The sequence below is a fragment of the Hyperoodon ampullatus genome, assembly GCF_949752795.1.
Source record: "Hyperoodon ampullatus genome assembly, chromosome: 15".
Classification (NCBI taxonomy): Eukaryota; Metazoa; Chordata; class Mammalia; order Artiodactyla; family Ziphiidae; genus Hyperoodon; species Hyperoodon ampullatus.
Window position 1 is genome coordinate 4,834,681 of NC_136928.1, and position 25,906 is coordinate 4,860,586.

Here is a 25,906-nt window from a genome sequence, read left to right on the forward strand (position 1 = left end):
CTTTTTTCACTGTAAGTGGCCGACATCCATTCATACAAGCACAAGGAGGAGGAGGAACACATTGGCAGGTACAGGGATAACTCATGAAACTTAAATGAGGAAGTGCCAACAGCATTTACTGGATTGAGAAAATAAAAGAGTTCAGAAGACAGTTTTCCTGCTTTTACATTTCTTCTTCTCACTATACTATGCTTTCATTCTCTCTGAAAATTGACCATTTTTGTTTCACTAAGAGTGTCGTGGAAAATGAGCACCACCTTGCTGTTTCAACATCTAGCTCCAACAGAGCTCCAGAGCCATTAATCTACCAGCATCCCAGTGACCCAAATAAAAATTCTTATGAGGAAAAATCTAATTGTGAGTGTAGATAGTCCAACAAAAATCCACCATACAAATATTTCCTAAGCTGGTTTCTTCTAGTACCAGTTCAGAGAAAATGAGGGAGGGAAAGTATTGGAGGTTTTGCAATTCTGTGGGCAATGTCTGAGATTGAACACTAATTAACGTGACACTCTTATGTTTTCTAGAATGATGATGCCTCAGAAACATACAACAGAGCTGAGGTTCAGAAGAGGTAGAAAAATGATTAAAATTTTTCCTTTTTTATTGACATAAGTCAAAAAGAAATTTGATACCAGCCTTGAAAAAGTTTGATTACTATTTATATATTAAAAGGTTAAAGAAAGGAATGATTATCAGATTTAACATTAAAGAATCATGCCATGGTCCACTTGTGTGCAAGTCATACATAATCAAGGCATTGTTCTATAGACACTCAACCATCCCTCCCATACTTTAGATACAAGCTTCACTGTATTTTTTATGTCAAACATTATAAATGTAATAGACCAAGAGATTTTCAATCATGGTCATCACCATAGTGGCAAGAAAAAATTCACATTTAAGTGTCAGAGAATATGTATTACACAGCTACTCCATAAAATAGAGTTCATTTTGCCAGATTTACTTTTCATTTGAATCAGGCTAAGGTAGAAATGATGAAATTATCCTCAAATCATGGAATACTATGTTGGAAGTGACTTGAAAAATAATATCTTCAAGTGATTGCCAAACATGTTCAAATATGAGGACCTCTTTCTACGATCAAAATTAAAAAATCTTATGGATGAGCAGCTGCTGATAGCAGTGTAATTGTTTGACAAACTACATTATGAGAAATAGCTACTATAAATAGAGAAATGCTTTTTGAAAAATTTTATTGCATTAAATGCACTTCACTTTAGTATGTTAAATACATTTTATTATATTAAATGCACTGTGTGTTTTGCTTAAGTGAGTAAATCATTAGACCATTTATAAATAAAACTTGGAATTGAGACCTTTTAAAAGTAACTCTGCATCTTTCAGGAACCCATGCACACAGGTTAGTAAGCACTGTTGTTTCACACATCTCATTTTATGGGTGAAGGAACTAGAGTAAAGAAAACTGAATGAGCTGCTTGTATATTTTGGAGATTAATCCTTTGTCAGTTGTTTAATTTGCAAATATTTTCTCCCATTCTGAGCATTGTCTTTTCGTCTTGTTTATGGTTTCCTTTGTTGTGCAAAAGCTTTTAAGTTTCATTAGGTCCCATTTGTTTGTTTTTGTTTTATTTCCATTTCTCTAGGAGGTGGGTCAAAAGTATCTTGCTATGATTTATGTCATAGAATGTTTTGCCTATGTTTTCCACTAAACGTTTCAGAGTGTCTGGCCTTACATTTAGATCTTTAATCCATTTTGAATTTATTTTTCTGTATGGTGCTAGGGAGTGTTCTAATTTCATTCTTTTACATGGAGCTGTCCAGTTTTCCCAGCACCACTTATTGAAGAGGCTGTCTTTTCTCCATTGTATATTCTTGGATCCTTTATCAAAAATAAGGTGACCATATGTGTGTGGATTTACCTCTGGGCTTTCTATCCTGTTCCACTGATCTATATTTCTGTTTCTGTGCCAGGACCATATGGTCTTGATTACTGTAGCTTTGTAGTATACTCTGAAGTCAGGGAGTACTATTCTTCCAGCTCCACTTTTCTTTCTCAAGATTGCTTTGGCTATTCGGGGTCTTTTTTGTTTCCATACAAATTGTGAGACTTTTTGTTCTAGTTCTGTGAAAAATGCCATTGGTAGTTGGATAGGGATTGCATTGAATCTGTAGATTGATTTGGGTAGTGTTGTCATTTTCACAATGTTGATTCCTCCAATCTAAGAACATGGTATATCTCTCCACCTGTTTGTATCATTTTTAATTTATTTCATCAGTGTCTTATAGTTTTCTGCATACAGGTCTTTTGTCTCCTTAAATATCAAAAAAAACAAACAACCCAATCCAAAAATGGGCAGAAGACCTAAACAGATATTTCTCCAAAGAAGATATACAGATTGCCAACAAATACATGAAAGGATACTCAACATCACTGATCATTAGAGAAATGCAAATCAAAACTACAATGAGGTATCACCTCACACCACTCAGAATGGCCATCATCAAAAAGTCTGCAAACAATAAACACTGGAGAGGGTATGGAGAAAAGGATACCCTCTTGTACTGTTGATCAGAATGTAAATTGGTACAGCCACTATGGAGAACAGTATGGAGGTTTCTTTAAAAAGTAAAAATAGAACTACTATATGAGCCAGCAATCCCACTACTGGCCATATACCCTAAGAAAAACAATTTAAAAACAGTCATGTAGGGCTTCCCTGGTGACACAGTGGTTGAGAGTCCGCCTGCCGATGCAGGGGACACGGGTTCGTGCCCCGGTCCGGGAAGATCCCACATGCCGTGGAGCAGCTGGGCCCGTGAGCCATGGCCGCTGAGCCTGCGCATCTGGAGCCTGTGCTCCGCAAAGGGAGAGGCCACAACAGTGAGAGGCCCACGTACCGCAAAAAGAAAAAAGAAATAAAAATAAAAACAGTCATGTACCACAATGTTCATTGCAGCTCTATTTACAATAGCCAGGACATGGAAGCAACATAAGTGTCCATCGAAAGATGAATGGATAAAGAAGATGTGGCACATATATACAATGGAATATTACTCAGCCATAAAAAGAAACAAAATTGAGTTATTTGTAGTGAGGTGGATGGACCTAGAGTCTGTCATACAGAGTGAAGTAAGTCAAAAAAGAGAAAAAACAAATACTGTATGCTAATACATATATATGGAATCTAAAAAAAGAAAAAAAAAAGGTTCTAAAGAACCTAGGGGCAGGACAGGAATAAAGACGCAGATGTAGTGAATGGACTTCAGGACATGGGGAGGGGGAAGGGTAAGCTGGAATGGAGTGAGAGAGTGGCATGTACATATATACACTAACAAATGTAAAATAGATAGCTAGTGGAAAGTAGCCACATAACACAGGGAGATCAGCTCGGTACTTTGTGACCACCTAGAGGGGTGGGATAAGGAGGGTGGGAGGGAGATACAAGAGGAAGGAGATATGGCAATATATGTATATGTATACCTGATTCACTTTGTTATAAAGCAGAAACTAACACACCATAGTAAAGCAATTATACTACAATAAAGATAAAAAAATTAATGTCCTATATAAATACTGTATGCACTTTGGGCATATTCCTATGATAAGGCGTTGCTTTGTGGACAACTGATGTTAATTTTAAAGGATTCAAATAAGGCTGACTCAGGGAAACAAATAAAGAAAACAATTAACTCTGCCCTAAAGAAACGGTGAGGTGGGCAGTATCTGTTTTAAATAGAAAGTTCAAATAAGACCCCTGACTCTTGTACTTTAATTCAAGTAATTGACATGCTATGAATGTGACAATGAAATGTGAAAACAGGAGCAGTAATAATTTACAAGCTGTTAAAAATGTGTACAGCCAGGTAAAGTAAAAATTATTCATCCTCTGTAGCACTGCAAGAGAACCCAACTGACACAGAAGCAAATCTGCTCAGAGCAAGTCACATGTCACATGTGACTCTTTAACAAAATAAGTATGCTTGTCTTTCTCTAAGTGGTAAGGGTTCAGGTATTTCCTTTCCTCAGGTGTGAGAAGTTATTTACAGAACTGATAACATACATTTTTTTTTACAAAAGAGGAAGGTGGGTCTTTATCTAATCAAGACTGAAGACATGTTTCCTATTTAGTCGAGCTATTCCTGCTTTATCCCAAGAATCTCATACTGAAAAAATTTTCTTAAATCATTAGTTCAGTGATTTTCAATCTGTCATTTTTGGATATGTATCCAAAGAGGCCATGGAAGCAAGGATAGGAAAGTAGAGGTAGTTAGAATCAGTAACTGCAGTGTGATTCAAACAAGAGCAGTCACCCTAACTGTGTGGGCTTCTATGCAAGATAATAAACAATGCAGATGTAAACACAAGTTTGAAAACCCATTTTTATTATCTTATTATGGATGAAACTTCACAGTTCTAGAAGAAAGAAGTTGCACAAGTTCTATTAAGTTATTAGAAATAAGATCAGGAAGAGCATCTCATCCCAGGTCATATAGATAACTGAGATAGTGTAAGGTATGTATGTTACCTTGCATGGCCCTAATAGTCTGCCTGTGCAGACTTGTTCTGTTAACCCCAGTGAAACTGCACAACGCATTTTGGGACTCAGTAGAGTACTGGTCCTTCTGTCTCGGTGCAGAAAGAATTCAATGAGAGACAGAGTGACAAGTAAGAGTTTATTAGGATAGGATGCTTGTGAGAGATACAAGCGGGCAGGCAAGGGAGTGCCACCCCAAGAACATAGTGGGCTACATTTTTATAATCAAAGGAAAACTGGGGAGAGGGAGAAGACCACTTTCTTCCTCATTCTTGAGTAGACATCAACCTTCCATCATCAGCTCCTCCTCCACGTCAGGCAGGGGAGTTTTCTTGTCCCTACATGGTCATGTCCCTACATGGTGCTATGGACATGAGCAAAAAGGTAAGAACATATACCAAAATATGGTAAATCATCTCAGGTTTCAGTATAATGTCACCTTTCCCCTAGATTTCTGCTCTTAGTACATGCAGAAAAAACCCTTTCTCAAGGATCATTAACTTGCTGACTTCAATGGGCAGGATGTAGGTCTTATTCCACAATTGTTTTATTGTTTTGGGGCATGTCTTGTGCTTCTTTTGCATGGTTTTGTTGCCAAGGAAGTTAGCTTGGTTTTTTTGCTAAGCAAGTCTGTTTGAGTGATCATTAACTTCCAGGGGTCTCCCACATTTTTTTCTCTATTTATGATCCTTTAGTGAAGTTAACTATTTAATCATCTACTTTATCACTTTACTCTATCCTTATCACTAGGATATAGTGATTTCTACCCAAATTATCCTATTTCTCACAGTTTTCTTTGTTTTATTTTACATTCTGTCTTACGAGCAATTTCAATCTCATATTCTGATTTATGACTGAATTATGATTTATATTTTAAGTCAATAATTTCATAAAATTTGGCAATTCTTAGCACATTTCCAGTACTTATAAGCTCCTTGTCTCCACTCCCCCACTTTCTGTCTTACACACACAAACACATGCATTTTATAATTTCATAACTCTCCCATGCCTCTTTCATGTTATGCTGATTGTATAATAATCTAAATAAGAAATTGATATGTTACAAGGTTGGAGAGTGTGAGCACTTACTTGGAAAGTATTTGCACACTTTCTCCTAAGAGCCCTCTGAAAATGGCCTAAAACTTCTTAGGGAATCACCCTGCTCTAGGATCCTACCCTACTCTTGAAGTCTCAAAATACCATCACATTAACATTAAATCTCACTTTCTGGTAGGGGCTCACATTAACCAAACTCAAATGAAAAACAAATTTTCTGGAGTTTAAATAATTCAGTCTACATAGCCAGCATATATGCTTTTCACATGCAGACTCATAGTGAGGTAGGAGGTAGATGGGCCCCAGACTGAGCAGCTGGAGCTTGTCTCCTGCTGACACTTCAAGGAAAAGATAAAGGCAGGAACAGAGAGGAGCTGAGCTCTGCTTGAGTAAAAAGATAAGACGACCACATATTTCATTCTTAGGTCAATGAGACCTCCCAGACTATACATGCACAAAAAGGTTCTTCAGGGATCAAAATAGGGAGGGGGCACTAGCCCGTAATATGTCCTGCCAACTTCCCAGAGGCCCTTGCTCTGGAAAGCATCTTGGCTAAAAGATGTGTGCGTGCATTGGGAAGGGCCCTGTGTCAGACCAAATATGGGCACAAAGCTAGACAAAGCAAGATGATTGGCTAGAGGGAACCTGGAAGACTGCCCTCATATAAGCATTTAAGCCACCCCAAAAGCACAACTCTCTCTGAGCCTGCACGTATGTTTTTCCACATGTACTTTGTTTCAAATAAATGCTTTACCTGCTTCTCTACTTTTGTCTTTTTGATGAATTCTTTCTTCAAATAAGACAAGAACCAAGGTCCTGCATCAAACCTGTGTGCCCTTATGGTCTAATGGTTAGGATTCGGCACTCTCACCTCCACAGCCTGGATACAGTCCCTGGTCAGGGAACTAAGATCCTGCTTCAAGCTGCCACATCCCATGCCCCCCACCCCAATCAATAGGAGTGGCCTAATCATAATTAGTTTGTCATTTTATTAATTTAAATAAGGAGAAATATATTGCCTTGAGTGTAGACTCAAATCTATTGTGTATTCTATGAAATGTGGCTGCAAAGATGCCACCCTACAGATACAGGCTTATGAATCTTTGTTCGTATGTTTCTTGTTACAGTATAATATTAAGGAATTTCATCTCCGTATTCATCTTGTCTACCAGACAGTGCAGTAGCAGAGACTGGGTCATATCATCTCCTCGCCTACAGACCTAACACAGTTTTGCAACCATAGATTGTGTTCAGTACATGTCACTGAATGAGGTAATAGTAGAAAAGTTGATCTGAAACTTAGAATGGTTAGAAATGAAGGGGATGTCCGATTGAGTGAGACTGGAATGGTGAGAGATTTAAAAATCATATGCTTATCGTGCATCACAGGACATAACTAAGAATTCCTGAGTCTGAGGCAAAAACATCATTCTTCAGTCATATTTACTCCATACCCACAGTTGAAACCTAGAGCACAGGATCTACAGCATTTTTACATAAGGGGATGTGCTCCGTCTCTTGTTTATGCACCTACATATCTATTCCCTGCTGTATTGCACCAGCGCTTCAGGTTGGGTTCAGCCAATAGAGAGTAAAAACAGGTGATTCGAAGAGGGGAGAAGAGTGAGGTCATTGTACTTATTCCTGAGCTTCCGGATGAGGGAGGGTGTGGGGAGGATTCCATGGGCTGGCTGTGCCTCATGGCCAAAGGTCTCCATTCCTATCAGGCCACCCACTGCACATACTTCACCGCTTCCAGGTTCTAGCCAATATACTCATTTCTATTCAGGGGTACCGTCAACCTTCCTTTACTGGCTCCAGGATTCTCTGTTACCTGCACACACGTTTTCAAATAGATTATTTTAAAACACTCTTCAAAGTACTCAGTTTGTATATGCCATCAGTTTCCTGCTAGGACCCTGATCCATTGAAGGGTCAAGAAAATAATTACACAAAAAGTCTCACATGCAGGTAATAGTCATCACAACGCTGGCCATTTTCTTACTATGATCCACTCAAGGTTTGGGGAATTGTTATGCCATGTATAATATTTTATACTCTTAGGTACCGTGACCCATATTCTCACTAGTTAACTTTGAAATTTGGAGAAGTGGGACCCACTGAGGATGAATTATGAATTTGTTAGGGCTAACATCCAGGGATTACTTTAAAATATAACCACTCAGGTCTGGAAATATTTGACAAAGGTTAAGGATATCTTCATAAGGAATTACAATTTAAAAAGTAACTTGTTTCTTTCAAGGTACATTGGATCACAAAAATCACTAAATCAGTCAGCCCACAATATCCCCTAAAACTGAAATTGTCTTTTGCTCATTAAAGACCCCTCTACAACGGCTAAAAAGAACTTGAGATTCTATAACTAGCACAAAAAGCTGTTCTTTTATTTTTTGCTACTGATAGTAATTAAACTTTTGTAAAGTCAGAAGTCAATGTAATCCTTAGGTCATTTTATTCATATTTTTGCAATAATTAAATACATAAACATTAAATACAACCACAAACCAATTAGAGTTATTTTATGTGATGGTGTTCTAAGTTTTAAAAAAATACATCTCATCTGGTGCTATATTAAAGTAGAGGAAAATTGGGGATTGTTTCTTCTAAGAAATCTTTGACTTTCTCTAGTCTCTTCAAGGCAAATTGGCATCACTGTGTGGATTCTGTTGTATCTTACAGGGGCCCACTATTGTCCCAAATTCTGGCGTGTGTTTTTGGCAAGATTTTTTTGCCACTCTTGCAACAATTGCAATCTAGACAGTAAAAGGATACTTGCTTAGAGCGCTGAAATCGCTAATCCTGTGATCCCAGCACCAGAGTTTTACCCTCAATAGAGCAATCTCATGGTTTTTTTTTTTTCCTCCCTCTTGTCGAAAGACGGAAAAGACAAATCTAAATATATGGTATACAGATGGAGTAAAAGCAGATGGAAAATTTCAAATGGTTAAATAATAAGAATTCAAAGTGTGCAGTTAAAAACAAATTATTTTAGGTCCACTGCATTCAAGGAAGGATAAAAGAGATACCATGAAATTCTTTCCTCCCCCAAACCTATAGCAAACATGCATGTGTAACATACTTCTTCCAATTCTTACATTTATAAGGCCCACAATTCACAGTGAAGAAAGATTTGATATATTTTTCTAGTAGAAAAAAAGGGAGACCTTAATTTTCAAACATGAAAAGATGACTGTAAATACAAGTAACTCAACTCCTCTATAGAAAACATAAAATTTGCTGTATTTCATTACGTTAGATGTAGAATGTTATCAACTTTTGAATCACATGTCCGATGAAACCAAAGAAAATTATAAGATTCTTATAAAAAAATGTATGTTGAAGATTAGTTTATGGAGAAATGGAAAAGTCTTTTCCTATCTAGCCTATTCACTGAAGCTCTCTCACTGTTTCCTTAAGAGAAAGAGAGAAAGAAAGAAAGAAAGAAAGAAAGAAAGAAAGAAAGAAAGAAAGAAAGAAAGAAAGGAAGGAAGGAAGAAAGAGAGAGAGAGAGAGAAGGAGGGAGGAAGGAAGGAAGAAATGGGACTTCCTTGGTGGTCCAGTGGTTGAGAATCCACCTTCAAATGCAGGGCACACGAGTTTGATCCCCAGTCAGGAGCTAATATCCCACTTGCCATGGGGTAAAAAGCCCAAGCACCACAACTAGAGAGAAGCCCACGTGCTGCAACAAAGAGCCCATATGCTACAACGGAAGATCCCACATGCCACAACTAGGACCCAATGCAGCCAAATAAATAAATACATATTAGAAAGAAAGGAAGGGAGGAAGGGAGGAAGGAAGGAAGGAAGGAAGGGAGGAAGGAAGGGAGTCTGATAGATTAACCAGGTTTAAGAACTTAGTCCATTGGTTTATCGGAGAAAGAAATGATGATATGAAAGTAAAAGATCATAGATCCACTTGCTCGCTCTCTCCCTCCTTCTCTCTCACCCCACCGTCCTTTCACTCTCCACTAGCTTCTGATGGAGGAGCTGTTACCCTGACCTAAAAGTGCCTGAAGCACTGTACCCAGGCTAGCTCCTGGCAAACAGGCTGTTTCTGGCACCAGTGCCCTTTCCTCACACTGAGAAGAAACGATCTAAAATTCAGCTGTAGGCTTTGTGCTGGCAATTTCCAGAGCAAACCTTAAGCTCAGGAAACCTTCTCTTAGCCATCACAGGTAAACTTTCCATGGAGTTTGAGCATTTCAGTTGGGATTGGTTTTGAAGATTAGGACCAAAGCCTCAGCAGAAAATATAGTGTTACTTTGCCTCATTATAGAAAGTTCCTCACAGATCCTCAGTGCTTTTGGATGTGGTAGTTTCTCATGTCTTCACATAATTTGAACATACCTATGTCCCCTGGCAAAATACTAAAACAATACAATTTTATTTCTATAATAGTCATGATATTGTCTCTTTAATAAAGTGAGTGAGCTTTGAAGAAAAAAAAAATCCCTCATATAGCTTAACAACAAGCATGGCTAGAGTGAGCAAGTATGACTGGCCAAGCACTTTCTTGGGCAGTAGTTTTGCTAGATACTAGTTACCTGTGTAAATTAGTGAGGTTTTTATTAGAAAGACCATGAAGTGATATAACAAAATTCTTCCATTCACTTAATATTTCATCACCATAGGATTGGTAATAATGATGTGGGTATCCTCTATTTCAATCTGGCACAAACCCATCAAAAGTCACTTGACAAAGTGAACAGCCAGTGCCCTCAAAAATTCAAAAGGAAAAAGATAAAGTTTATTATATATTTTGCATTGCATTATAGTCAAAACTTTCCAGGGAAAATGAATTCTGGCTGTAGCTTTATCTATTTTCTTTTCCATCTCAAACCATGAAACAAATACCAAAAAATGTTTAGGCTCTCCTCCTGCTAAACTAATTTCTTTATCTATTGCACTTTTGTTCAGAAAAAGATTAATAATCATGTTTTCAAAGTGATGCTGCCCACTGTGAAATTTGTTCCTCTGCCATTTCTAAAAAAAAATGCATGCCACAGTAAAGCTTCTTGCCTGGCTTACAGCTAATCCAGAAAATAACTATCTTGACACTATAATTCTTGCCTGTGAAAAAGAAATGGATGGAAAGGATTTGGTTTTAATGCACACTTAAATGTATTAACAGTACTAGTAAAACCTGACAGAATTTAAAATATAATTATACCTGAAGTGCATTCAAGATGATAACTTCTCATACTGATTCTATTCTAAGCAACACAGAAAGGCAGCTGAATAATAAATAATGAATTTGAGGCACAAAATCACACATCTCAAAGAATCTTCAAGGTATCACATTCAACATCTAAGACAAACAAATACATTGTACATAAAAATAGTTTAGTACTGTCAACTTCAACTCATATTCCTAGGAACATAAAATAATCTAGTTTACTCTTAAGATCACTGGAAGTGTATAGAAAAAATATTTTCCATAGTTGCAAAGAGAAGATACTTAAGTATTGTGACTGAAAATGTTTTTCTTTATTCAAAGAGAGTGACATCATTTACAAAAAATAAATGCTAGAGAGGGTGTGGAGAAAAGGAATCTTCTTACACTGCTGGTGGGAATGTAAACTGGTGCAGCCACTCTGGAGAACAGTATGGAGGTTCCTTAAAAAACTAAAAATAGAGTTATCATATGATCTATCATTCCCACTCCTGGGCATCTATCCAGAGAAAACTCTAATACAAAAATATACCTGCACCCTGATGTTCATTGCAGCACTATTTACAATAGCCAATACATGCAAGCAACCTAAATGTCCATCAATGGATGAATGGATAAAGAAGATGTGGTACATATATACAATGGAGTACTACTCAGCCATAAAAAAGAGTGAAGTAATGTCATTTTCAGCAACACAGATGGACCTAGAGATTGTCATACTAAATGAAGTCAGTTAGACAAAGACAAATATCATATATCACTTATATGTGGAATCTAAAATATGATACAAATGAACTTAGTTACAAAACAGATAAAGACTCACAGACATAGAAAACAAACTTATGGTTCCGAAGGGAAGGGATAAATTAAGATCTTGGGATTAGCAGATACAAAATACAATATATAAAATAGGTAAAAACAAAAAAGTCCTACTCTATAGCACAAGGAACTATATTCAATATCTTGTAATAACCTACAATGAATATATATATATATACATATATATATATATATAACTGAATCACTTTGCTGTACACTAGAAACTAATACAACATTGTAACTCAACTATACTTCAATTAAAAAAAAAAAGAAAGTGACACCAGAATATATCCATTTTCATCAACTTGTCTTGAGGGAGCAAGGCTTTCTTTGCCTGAGAAATGAGAAAGCTATAGTTAATTTGAACAAAGAATATATGATTTTTTATTCCCTTTAAAATGACTCAGTTTTACTCATGGAAACATTTTGGTAATGAAAGATCAGAAATGTGAGATTTGTTTTAAAATGAGCAATCAAAATGGCAAAGCCAGCATCCCATATGCTGACTCTGGCAGCTCTGATTGCAAAGGCAGAGCCATAGACCCTTGAACAAAATCAAGGAGAAATTTTACTGATTGTTCAATAATTTTAGCACTGGTTCTTTTGAACACTCCTACTTGACACAATGAGGCTGTCTGGCTCTCGATTTTCCTACAAATACTTGGATCTACCTCTCTTTCTTGGTTCCTTGCAGATAACTTTTTTCCATTTATTGAAATCTTAAATTTTTGCGGTTTTTAGGGAATCTATTCTTGGCCTTTTTTGTAACAGTCTGAAGTCACATTACATACATATTTGTCTATTTGACTATTACTATTTGATACATGAGCTTCGCCAGGGTAGGAACCTGGTCTTTCTTTCCACTATTACATCCTATGTCCCTAGGACTGTGCTTGGCATCTTCTATTGGCTCTTTTCCAAACATTAGTATGCTTCCAACCTCATAATCTATATCTTCATTTTAATCCTCTGTCTAAAACTCTAGAGCGATGTATCTAACCTCCAGTTGAATACCTCTACCTAGGAATCTTGTATTCATTTTAAACACACCATGTCCAAAGAGAACTTATTATGTTCCACATTCAGCCCCTCTTTCAACCTATTGCCTCAAAGTCTTCCCTTTTTCCTATATCTCCTTTGATTTTAATATCTACTCTGTCACATAGGCCAGAAACCAGAGGTTATTGTAAAATCCTTTTATATAGTTCTCCTACAATCATTTGTTCACTGAATTTTCTTCATTCTCTTATCCAAATATCTCTCAAAATTCTGATATCTTCTCCATTTACACTGCCATCACAACAGGTCAATCCTACTGTGCTTTGGAAGCCTGAATTATGGCTTTTTCAAAATAAGCTTTTTGCCTTCACTCTTCCTTTGTTCTATCCATTATCCACAGTGTTGTTTGAGTGATTTTTTTCCATTCTCTACTCTCCTTACATCTGGCCTAGTGAGCTTAGTACCAGATCTTTGATGGAAAAGGATTCAGAATTCTTTCCACCCCACTCACCTGTTCACTCCATAGTCTCCTCAACATTACCTTCACCAAAAATATCAAGTTGCACTTGCAGTGTTCTTTGGGCCAGTAATTTTATCTAAAGTGGCAGAGTGAACAAAAATGGCTTTAAAATATATTCTGAAACATCTTTGAAATTATCCTATGAAATTTGCCCATGTCACTTAAGTAAGATACAAGAAATGTGCTTATTCTAACCTCTGCTTTAAAAAATAAGTAAAAGAACAATCCTTCTTACTGATGATCATTAATTAAAAATTTTCCCCTGCTCTTCACTTGGACCCTTCAGGGAAAGAGGGTTTCCCTAGCACCATGAGAATGCCAGTGCTCTGCTAGTGTACAATCTCATCTTTGACTTGGTTGGTTCCAAACATCTGAGTGCATGACATAAGAACTTTGATAGAGTTTCCATTGGTATCTTGTGTAAGGGTCCCTGATGAAGTGGTGGGAATCAGGTGGCTTCTGTCCCACGTTGTTATAAATGTCTGAAATCAACACCAACACCATTAATCATTTAATCAAGACCTGGATAGGTAACTCTGCCATAACCACATGATTTAGTTGAGGCCATCACACCTATCTGAGAAGGAGTGCAAGTCAACATACAAAGTTTGGTTGCCCATCAGTAGTCATGAGTTAACATGGACCATAACGAGACCAAAAACACAGATACCAAATTTACATCTACCCTGAAAAGAGCATGGAATCAAATCAGCATTATAAAGTTTAAATTTAATGGAAGAAAAGAATAAAATATTAAAAATATTGAGAAACAATAAACAAAGCCATTTTAGAAGACAATTTAGTAATTCTCCATGTTTAGGAGATTCGTTCCTAAAAATGAACAACAGTAGATGGAGCAAAGGCAGTATTCAATGTATAAAAGCAAAAACATGTTTAATTAAAAACAAAATTTTTAGTTCATAGGAAGGAGAGAGTCACCAGGAAAAATGTAGAACATGTGCATTTTTGCCAAATTTATGAATTTCAATAATAAAGAAACATGAAAGGGATAAATTACTTATAAACGAACAAAAAATTATATTGTTTTCAAACGTTTCTGTCACAAAAATAAATGTCAAAAACTGCGGAAAACCTCACAGAGATATGAGACAATAGTTATGATTGAAGAATCCTGCATCCTGTCAAGGTGACATTTTTAGGCAAAGCCAACAGAAGAATATCAGATATAGAAGGGCTCAAAAAGCACACCATTCTCAAACATTTCCTGGAAAAAATAATAATTTGAGGACATGTCTTTCCTCAAGATCATCTACCTAGAGATTCAAAGAAGGGACATTCTATGTGTTGCCCTTCCCACAGGAACTGTGAAATTACAGCCTACAAGAACAGCTAATCTAGTTTAGCTCACTTGGTCAGTCATTTGTGGAGAGCTGAATTTCAAATGATAAAAGTTCCTAATGAACTTGATTCTTCAAAGGACTCTCTGGTTGCACTTTTCATCTAGATTTGGAGAAGCAGCCAGAGTGGATGACACAGAATAGTAATAAATAAGCTAAATGAAGGCAGGAAACATGCATGTTTTGCTCATTGCAACACCCTCAGTAGCTAGCACAGTGCCTGGTGCAGATAGATAAGTATTTTTGATTGAACGATATAAAGGCAAGGGGTGAGGGAAACAGCTGTACCTTCTAGCAGCAAGTTCTCTTTAGTAGAACTCAAAAAACACTTATTGGGTGCCTATGTTAGGCACGGACTGGAGCTAAAAAGCCAATGACTGAGGATATAAGTACAGATAGAGTCCACATTGCCCCTGTATTGTTAGCTAGTCTTTGGTTGGAAAGTTCACTGCATTGGTTACATTTTGAGTGGAAGCTGGGATGTGCTCTTCAGTGCCAGGCTCCCCTGTTAGGAAGGATCTAAGTGTCACATCATTTTTAAGTGATTAAGTCCAGAGATTGGCTAGAATATTCATGCTTACCAACTTTTTCTGGATGGGAAGCTGTCTCCATTTTCTCTAGGATCAAGTCATAAGTTAGATTTGGGGCCAGGTGGAAAAGAGTACTAGCATAATTGTGTAATAATGTAACTGTAAATGTTATGGTTAGGCATTTGACACTTTCATGAGTCAACATGTGTGGTGGTGGCTTCCTTATTGAGTGTGTATAAAATGTTTAGCTCCAGACTGGAAGGGCAGCCAGCTATAGTATTCTTCCTTTGGATCTGATCTTATAAGAGTAGGACCATTCACCTTTCTTCTTTTCTCAAAAATGTAGTCAAATAGGGATGTGAAAACCACTTGATATATTGGAGATATAAATCTCTCTAATATTTTGAGAAAATGATTATTTGGAAAAAGAGGCCTGCTGTTCTCATCAGGCCATGATAAAGTCTTGAGAGTGGAAGTAGTGTCATTGCCAGAAGGGTCAGCATTAGTGTGACTTGTGCCCATACAGCCATATATTCCCAACAGGTCAAGTAATATAGCACCTCTTATCAAGAGGCAATTAGTTTGCTTTACAAATAAATTCACCATAGAATGGTAGAAATGGAAACTTTTTATTGTCTTATGTAAAGAAATTGGAAGCTTGGAAAAATAATGTTATCATAATACAAATTGGCTAGGATTAAACAGAGTTCAAGAAGCAATTTTATCAGTTTTATTTTACCAAAATAGTGAATGGATGTCAGATGACCTGGGAGGCATGTGGTACTGAGCAGCAGAAATTATGATGCAATATCAAAATGTTTTCCAGATATAGTTGTAAATCCAAAGTCCAGAGGTAATGGCAAGTTGAGAACCAAAGGAAACAGAAATATTTGAAAAGGCAAAGAATTCAGTAGGGGAGCAGCCCATGTTAATTTTGCAGATGCTTCCTTTCAGGTTGGAGAGTTCTGCATTTAATGTGAGAGATTTTACTTGAGGAAATGTTGATCTTGAGCTTGAATTCTGACTCTCAGTTGGTAATAGTTATCAGAATACAAGAGAACTTTTTTCCAGAATTGACAAGCTGGGTGTTTTTTCTTCCCAAGAATATATCAGAGTATCAGGTATAGGTAGGAGAGGAGCTTGGGTATTTTGAATCACTCCTTTCAGTGGTTCTCAGGCATCCATTGTCCCCACCTCCATTTTAGAATCAGCGGTAGTGATTGGTCTGACTGTTGTAGGTATTTCTTATTTCATTCTCATTAATGTGGGACAGTGTTTCTAAAGCTGTAGTTGGTACACACATGGGGTCACTCAGACATATTTTTAGGGCTTTAACACTCTTGCAAAATCTTACATTTTGTGTTTTTGCATTTTTGATAGTTTAAAAGGTTAATATAAACATATACACAATGCCACTTCATAAAATACAGCCATATAATTTCTGTGCCTGACTTTGTATTTATATTTAGGGTTCATACTTAAAGGAAGGTCCAGTGATATCATAGGATGTTGTTGAAAGATTGAAGGTTTTATTACAATTCAAATAATGAAAATAAATCATTTAATTAAGTTCTCATAGAGCATGTGAACATGTATGCTGGCCATTGGACCACATCTCTATCAGGCTAGACTGGCCTTCTTCACATGGCAGCCTCATCTATACTTCTCTATATCAGATTCAAATGTGGATAAGTCTGCCAGGTGGTAATGAGATCTTAGAATTCAAGTTGATGCCATAACAGAATAAAACATTGCAGGTCTTGGGAGAAATGTTGTGTGTACTGGGCATGAGGAAGGGATTAGTTTTTTAATCCAGATAGCAGACTGTGACAGATTGAATTTTTCAAAAATTGTTACAGAATTATCTCCCATTCTCACATGCTCTTCTACTATGTGATTTTGACATGCCTCCATCAAGAGGTGTAGTTTAACTTTCTAACCCTTTGAAACTGCCTTGACCAATAGTAAGCAGGAGTAATAACAATTTGCAAGTTTAGGCACAGCCTTAAACTGACCTAGCAGCTTCCACTTCCTACTATTTAGAATCAGTTGTTATGACAAGTCTAAGCTACCTAGAGAGGGTAAATTTAGGCACTCTGTTGAACAGCACCAGTTTAGAAACCAGCCAGCATCAAGCTGTTAAGTGAGCCACCATGGGTGTCAAGCCAAGTGGAGCCTTCAGGTAAGCGTGGCATCAGCTGATACCTGACTACAATTGCATGTAACCCCAAGTGAGAACTGCCCAAATGAGTCCAGTCTGCCAATAAAATCATGATTTTTTTTTAAGTCACTAAGCTTGGGGTGGTTTGTTACTCAAAAATACATAAAACAACTGCAATGTAGTAATATTTCCAGAAGCTAAAGACAAACAGAAGAGTCCCAAGGAGCCAGTAAAGAAAAAAAAAAAAAAAAAAAAAAAGACACATTATTTTTTTAAATTAATTTTTATTGGAGTATGTCTGCTTTACAATGTTGGGTTAGCCTCCACTGCACAACAGAATGAATCAGCCATACACATACAGATATCCCATCCCTTTTGGACATCCCTCCCATTTAGGTTACCACAGTGCATTAGGTAGAGTTCCCAGGTAGTTAGAGAGCTGTACAGTATGCTCCCATCAGTTGTCTATTTTATGTATAGTATCAATAATGTATATGTGTTACTCCCAGTCTCCCAATTCCTCCCACCCCCACCCCTTTCCCCTTGGTATCCATACATTTGTTCTCTATGTCTGTGTCTCTATTTCTGCTTTGCAAATAAGATCATTTATACCATTTTTCTAGATTCCACATATATGTGTTATTATATATTTGCTTTTCTCTTTCTGACTTAGTTCACTCTGTATGACACGTTGTAGGTCCATCCACGTCTCCACAAATGACCCAATTTCATTCCTTTTCTGGCTGAGTAATATTCCATTGAATATATGTACCATATCTTCTTTATCCATTCCTCTGTCGATGGGCATTTAGCTTCCATGTCCTAGCTACTGTAAATAATGCTGCTATGAATATTGGGGTGCATGTGTTTTTTGAATTATGTTTTTCTCTGGGTATATGCCCAGTAGTGGGATTGTTGGTTCACATGGTAATTCTATTTTTAGTTTTTTTAAGGAACCTCCATACTGTTCTTCATAGTGGCTGTATCATTTACACTCCCACTAACAGTGCAAGAGACTTTCCTTTTCTCCACAGCCTCTTCAGCATTTATTGTTTGTGTGTGTGTGTGTATATATATATATATATATATATATATATATATATTTTTTTTTTTTTTTTTTTTTTTTTTTTTTTTTTTGCAGTACGCAGGCCTCTCACTGCTGTGGTCTCTCCTGCTGCGGAGCACAGGCTCCAGACGCACAGGCTCAGTGGCCATGGCCCACGGGCCCAGCCGCTCCGCGGCACGTGGGATCCTCCCAGACCAGGTCATGAACCAGTGTCCCCTGCATCGGCAGGCGGACTCTCAAACACTGCACCAACCAATGGGACCAAACCATTAAATATCTCCTTTGGGGATATTTAGGACCACAGGGAAGGACCCACCTCCGAAACAAATGTGTCCAATGCTCCCATAAGACTTATGCTGAGCTATAATAACAGAGAACACCCTCCCCTTACTTGCTTTCCATAACTAGGCTAGAAAGCATTGAGTAACAGTAACAGCAATCTACTGCTGGGAGAGATGAAGAGCATAGAAGGAGACCTTCTCTGAGATATAAGCAAAATGGGGAATCTGAAGTTGAAAGTGTAGCAGAACTTCAGATAAAACCTCTTGCAAACCTGCTGCTATCTTAAAGACAAGATAATATGAGAAGAATTTGAAGACTGTGGTGTTCTAAGGATAACTATAACAACAACAAAAAAAGTAAATCCAATCCAACTTCTGATTAGATGGGTTCAAACTCCTTCACTGAAGCTTGGAAAAAGACAAAGTGAGTCTATTTCCAGGTGTAAATAATTATCTCAGATTCTATTGTCCTACAAAATATTTCTGATTTTAAACAAAAAATTATGACACAAAAAAAGTCAGGAAAAAAAAGTCACATTATCAAGATATAAATCAATAAATAAGATCAGATCCAGATATTATATTATATTATATTTATAAGGACTATCAAATGGGATATAACTGTTTAATATGTTAAAGCCCCTAATGAAAAAAAAGAGGACAAGAATTATCAATGGAGAACTTAAGCAGAGAGATAAAAACTATAAAAAAGAATCAAATTAAAATGCTAGAAATTAAAACATGATAACAGAGATGAATAATGCATTTGAAAAGCAAATCAGACCACTCAACCAACCAAGGAAAGAATCAATGAACTTAAAAGCTGACTAGTAAAAAAAATACCAAACTAAAACACAAATTAAAAAGAGTACAAAATACAGAATAGGGCATCTAACAACTATGGGACAAAATGAAATCATCTATCATACTTGTAATTGGAATACCAGAAGAAGAAGAGAAAGAGGAAAGGGAAAATGAAATATTTGAAAAGATAATGCCTAAGAATTTTGAAAAACTAAAGAAAGACACAAAGCCACAGATCCAAGAAGCTCAGAGAACAACAAACTTACACACACAGAGACACAGACACATACACCTCACCCTCACACACGTAGACACAACATAGTCGCTGCTGAAAAACAAAACAAATTTTAAAATCTTGAAGGTGGCCAGAGAAAAAGAGACACATAGCATACAGAATGACAAAGAAAATAATTATAGCATATTTACATTAGAAATTATGTATGCCAGATCCAAATCAGAAAGGAAGAGGTAAAAATGTCTGTTTGCATATGGCATGATCTTATATATAGAAAACCCTAAAAACCCTGCCAAAAACTGTTAAAACTAATAAAAGAATTCAATAAAGTTGCAGGATATAAAGTCAACCTACAAAAAGCACTTCTATTTCTATACATTTACAATAAACTGTTGGGAAAAAACATTAAGAAAACAATCTCAATTGCAATAACAACAAAAAGATTAAAACACTTAGGAAAAAATTTAACCAAGGAAGTAAAAGGTCTATATCCTGAAACATTGATGGAAGAAAACAAAGAAGACACAAATAACTTGAATGGCCTCTTATGTTTATGGATTGAAAGAATTAATATTGCTAAATGTTCATTCTACCCAAAGCAATACAGAGATTCAATGCAGTCCCTATCAAAATTCCAATGGCATTTTTCATGAAAATAGAAAAAGCAATCCTAAAATTTGCTTGGAATCACAAAAGACCACAAACAGGCAAAGCAATTTTGATCAAGAAGGACAAAGCCGGAGGCATCACACTTACTAACTTCAAGTATATTACAAAGCATACTATTCAAAACAGTGTAGTACTGGGGAAAAAAAAAACAGACACATACACCTGTAGAACAGAATAGACTGCCCCCAAATAAGCCCATGAATATATGGTTAACCAATTTTCTACAGTTACCAAGAGTATGCAATGGGTAAAGGATAATCTCCTCCATAAATGGTTTTGGGAAAATAGGATAACAAAAGCAAAAGAATTATACTGGGTTTTTATCTTACACCATACACAAAAATGAAGTCAAAATGGATTAAATACTTAATTGCAAGAGCTGAAACCCTACAACTCCCAGAGGAAAACATAAGGGGTAATCTCTTCAACATAGGTCTTGGCAATGACTTCACACCAAAAGCACAAGCAACAAAAGCAAAAATAAACAAATGAGATTACACCATACTAAAAAATTCCTGTACAGCACAGGAAACAGCAGAATGAAATGGCAACCTACAGAATGGGCAAAAATATTTGTAAACCATATATCTGAGTGAATTCCCTGGTGGTCCAGTGGCTATGACTTTGCGTTCCCAATGCAGGGGGCCCAAGTTTGATCCCTTAGTTGCATGCCACTACTGAGTTTGCATGCCACAACTAAAAATGCTGCATGCCACAACTAAAAGATCCCCCATGCCATAATGAAGACCCAGTGCAGCCAAATAAATATTTTTTAAAAACCATATATTTGAAAAGGGATTAATCTACAAAATTTATTAGGAATAAATATAACTCAGCAAAAAATAATAATAATAATAATAAACAGATTTAAAAATGGGTAAAGGAGTTGAACAAACAGTTTTCTAAAGAAGGTATACAAATGGCCAACAGGTACATGAAAAGGTACTTAATGTAACTAATCAACAAGCAAATGCAAATCAGAACTACAGTGAGATATCCCCTCACACCTGTTAGGATGGCTATTTTCAAAAAGTCAGAAGATAACAGTGTTGGTGAGGATGATAGGAAAAGGAAACACTTGTGCATTGTTGGTAGGAAAATAAATTGCTACAGCCATTATGGAGAAAAATATGGAGGTACCTCAAAATATTAAAAATAGAACCACCATAATATCCAGCAATTCCACTTCTCAGTATATGTCCAAAATAAATAAAAACCACTATATTAAAGTCATGTGCACTTACATGTTCATTGCAGCATTATTCACAGTAGTCAAAATATGGAAATAACCTAAATGTCCATTGACAGATGAATAAGGAAAATTGTATATTTATATATAAGCACACAGACACACAATGGAATATTATTAAGTCCTAAAGAAGGAAATCATTTGCAATAACATGGTTAAAACTGGAGGAAAAGTGATAAAGACAAATACAGAAAGACAGATATAGGATTATCTCATGTATATGTGGAAACCAAAAAAAAAAAATGTAGAACTCATAGTAACAGACAGTAGGATGATGGATACCAGAAGGTAGGGGTTGGGAGAAATAGGGAGATATTGATCAAAGGATACAGAATTTTGATTACAGGATGAATAAATTCTGTAGATCTAATGGGCAGCATGATGACTATAGTTAATAATAATGTATTGTATACTTGAAATTTGCTAAGAGAGTAGATTTCAAGTATTCTCAACCCACCCCCCACATACACATACACACACACATACACACATGCACACAAAAGTAAATGTGGAAGAAGGTGACATGTATGTTAATTAGTTTGATTGTGGTAATCATTTCACAATGTATACATATATCAAACACACCATTTGTCAAAAGTAAATAAATAAAAAGAAATTATGTATGCCAGAATACTATGGAATAATATCATTAAAGTGATGAAAGGTAAAATTAACTATTGTCAACTAAGAATTCTACACAAAGCAAAAATATCTTTCAATAATGAAGAAGCTGAGATTTTTTTGTTAAAACAGGAACTGAGGAAATTTATTGTATGTGTAGTTGATTTGCACTGCCAAAAAATTGTTAAGGGAGAATCATCAGGCAGAAGCAATACAATTTTAAACAAAAACTTGGATCTACAGAAAGAAATGGCATAAAAGAAGTTAAATACAAATTTTCTTAATTTAAGGCTCTAAAACATCCCTGTCCAAAAGTGTTTCCTGTAATGATATAACTGTTTATTTCTGTGCTGTCAGTAAGACTAGCTACACATGGCTGTTGAACACCTGAAATATGGCAAGTGTTACTGAGGAACCAAATTTTAAATTTCATTGAATTTCAATTAACTTAAATGTATCCACATGTGGCTAGTGGCTACTTTATTAAATGTGCAGCTCTAAAAATTAACATTGTCTAAATCAAAAAGTGTAGCAAAGCATAGTGTGTCTATACACAATTTACCAAAAGGTAAATTTCATCGTACCTTAATTATACTTTAATTAAAGATGTGAAAAACCCTATGATAGCCAAAGTAGTAAGGTTTATAAAAGAGAAGAATCATTATATTTAAATTTTAATATGTATTAGTGAAATGCCTTTAGTGCCTAAGATATAGTTCATTTCCAAAATAAGTTATTATGACTCCAGAATCAGGAGTATGGTTTAAAATATTATTTTACATTTCCAGTTAAGTCACCTATCAATCCTTTTAGGTTGGTGATCTAGACATTCCTTCTCTCACGGGTCTTTCCTCCTATTCTCCACACCCCCTTTCAGTGCTTTTATTTTCTCCAGTCTCTCTTCCCACTACGCTGCTCCTCCTCCAGCATGCAGGCTCTTTCCAGTAGAGGGTCTGAGATTCTTCCAGCTCTCCATGAGGAATGACACAGGAAAGAAAACTGCATGCAGGCACATGAACCTCAAGGGGACTTCTTTGTTTATCAATAAGGATGAAAATGTCACAATATGACATTGAAAAAAAGTGATCTCTATATCTAATACAAAGAAAGACTCCTAGGAATTCTCCCGTGAAGAAACCTCCTTGGTTTGTCTCAGTTTCCCATAAACTTTTTCACTTTCAAATCTTTTTTCCAACCCTTTTTTTCTTAAGATTCTATGGCACATGTTATAAGAAATGCCTGTCTAAGGTATGTTCTTTTCATAATTTGTGAGTGTAAAGATGAAAACCTCCTACAGAGAGAAAAGCAAGGCCAGAAACTTGTCTTCTAGACAGAGATAGCAGGGTTTTTTTTTTTTCCCCTTTGTTCTAGGTACAAGTTCAGGAAAAAAAAAGGTAGGGTAAGTGGAACAGGAGGTGACAGAAGTTATTCTCACTTTTTCCCCTTAGGGAGCACCTATTCAGTACTTTTGATGAACTTTCACTTTATGTGAGCAATAAGTAAAGCAGATATGGTCCCTTCCTTTATGGAGGTTACAATCTAATGGGAAACATCAAAGGAGAGGACAAATCAAAATTCCACATGAATATGTACTGTGAAGCATTGTCAATACTATAAAAATTGCCCCTTGGTATGAATCTTACTGACATCTTTCAAATACTCTGATTTTGAACGTACCTCATTTTAAATTTGTGAATGTATTTTTACTTTATGTGAGTTTCTTTAAATATATTCAGCAAAATATTCTAATTATTCATCATTATAAAGCACCTTGGATGAGATTGAATACTAACAGTCCATAATATACCCTACTGGTCCATTACTGTGCTAGGTAATATCAACATTGGTGAAGATACTGAAGTGCAAAAAGGAAAAGCTAAAATAAGGTAGATGAAGGGAACTTGACCAACTCTGGATTGAATGCATTTTCTGAGTGCCATGCCATAGCAAATTCATTTCTGTAAAGAAAATGTTAATAGCTTAATTCAACAGCTATCTAGATTTCAGGAATGATGTCATTTCTATTTATGGAATTAATATCAATTATTTTACCATAATTTCCAAATATGCAGAGAGCATCAATGAGTAGGAACTAAGTCTAAGATTGCTCAGTGTCAAATCAGAAGTTAAGAAGCAAAAGCAATGTGATTTTGAAAATTAAGGACCAAGATATGGAGTGGAGATGGTAGGAGTATTATGTACAGGGCCAGAAATACCATCCAGACCATGCAAGGATGGAAGAAGAATACAAGAAAGGAAGTAATACAAGAAAGGAAGCTGGTAGTAATACAAGAAAGGAAGTAATACAAGAAAGGAAGCTGGTAGAGCCAGAAGCCTGGAGTATAGGTACAGCCTTCTCCTCTGGTTCAGAGACTCACAGAAGAAAAAGAGAAATCCAAGAGAACTGGGCAGAGGGGACCCTAGGTTATAGTATGGATATTCCCCAGGGACAATTCTGGGAGCCATTAGCTCATATTTTGTTAAAGCAGTCTGTCCTAGTTCATTCAGGCTACTATAACAAATATGCCACAGTCTGGGCGGCTAAACAACAAACATTTATTTCTCACAGTTCTGAAGGTACAACACCAAGGTGCCGGCAGATTCAGCGTCTAGTGAAGGCCTGCTCCCTGGTTCATAGACATCTGTCTTCTCACTGGGTCCTCATATGGCAGAAGGGACAAGAGAGCTCTATGGTATCTCCTCTATAAGGACACTAATCTTATTCATGAAGGCTCCACCTTCATGACCTAATAACCTCCCGAAGGGCCCACCTCCTAATACCATCATATTAGGGATTAGGTTTCAATATATGAATTTTGGGAGGACACAAACATTCAGTCTATATCACAAGCTTTAGCCATTCACTAACGGTAGCAATGAATTTTTCAGAACTTTGCTGGTAATTTAAACTTAAATGTAGGTGTCATAAAAGGGCTATGGAGGGCTTCCCTGGTGGTGCAGTTGTTGAGAGTCTGCCTGCCGATGCAGGGGACACGAGTTCGTGCCCCGGTATGGGAAGATCCCACATGCCGCGGAGCGGCTGGTCCCGTGAGCCACGGCCGCAGAACCTGCTCGTCCGGAGCCTGTGCTCTGCAACGGGAGAGGCCATAAGAGTGAGAGGCCCACGTACCACACACACACACACAAAGGCTATGGAATGGGGAGAAAATGTGTCTGGTCTGTGGTTGTTCTCATCTACATAAGGAAGTATAATATGCACACTGTTCCATTTTGCTACTGCCACCTTGACTCATGCCTCAACTCTAGATCTTATCATCTTTTGAGATCTCAGCCCATTGTCACTTTCCTGGTTTCAGCTTGTCACCTCCCGTCCTTGAAGTTTCTGCTGCTAGAGTCTCTTTATCTTACCTTATGACAATTTTTTTCTAGCCACTGGCACTTTTTCTTAGTTACCTTCATATCAGTAAACTCATCTGTACTTGACAAAACTCAGTGCCCCTGGAAATAGGTGAGATATCTCAAGCCTCTCTCATGCCTAGACACCCCAAGAAGATGTCTTTACTAACCTTCCTATCACCTTGGCCAGGGGTTCTTCTACTAATCTGCTGCCTTCAAAATACCCTACTCTAGAATACAGAGCTTGAAACTTGTACCCCATGAATATCAAGGGAAAATCTATCACAATATCCCCTTGACAGATTAATTATGGTGAGAAATGAATTCCCTGCATTGCTTCCAACTCTTTTTTCACCTTCCAGATCTCTGGTGTGTGTGTGTGTGTGTGTGTGTTTGTGTGTGTGTGTGTGTGTAAAGTAGGAAACAAAAAGAATGCCTTGGAAAAATGTTCTGCTTGTTTGCATTCC